Raw genomic sequence first — 402 nt, 5'->3', positions numbered from 1 at the left:
CCACAGGCTGNNCCAGGCCGGCCGGCAGCGGCTGGGGGCGGAGTCGTCCCCTTCCCGGCGGCCTGCCGACTTCCGGAGCTGCGCGCGCCTCCCTGCACCGCCCCGGCCGCCCGGCGCGCCCCTCCCCCCGCCCACCTTTTCCCGGCGTGCTCCGCGGAGGAAGGGACGGAGTCGACAATAACAAACCCAACCGCGGCGGTGTCCGCGGCCCTACAGAGCCCTCGGCGCTGCCTTGGGGTCTCCGNGAGACACGCGGTCTGAGTCGCAGCCCCGCCGGGCTGCGGGCGGTGTGGGGCCTGCGTGCGGCGTCCTCGGCCAGGGCCGCGGGGATCCCTCCCGGAACGCGTCCCCGGACCGCCACGGGCCGAGCTGCGGGAGTGGCCAGGGGGGGGGGGGGGCGGG

The sequence above is a fragment of the Crocuta crocuta genome, unplaced genomic scaffold, assembly GCF_008692635.1.
Source record: "Crocuta crocuta isolate KB4526 unplaced genomic scaffold, BGI_CrCroc_1.0 scaffold465, whole genome shotgun sequence".
Taxonomy (NCBI): domain Eukaryota; kingdom Metazoa; phylum Chordata; class Mammalia; order Carnivora; family Hyaenidae; genus Crocuta; species Crocuta crocuta.
Note: the sequence above shows the minus strand (reverse complement) of the source record.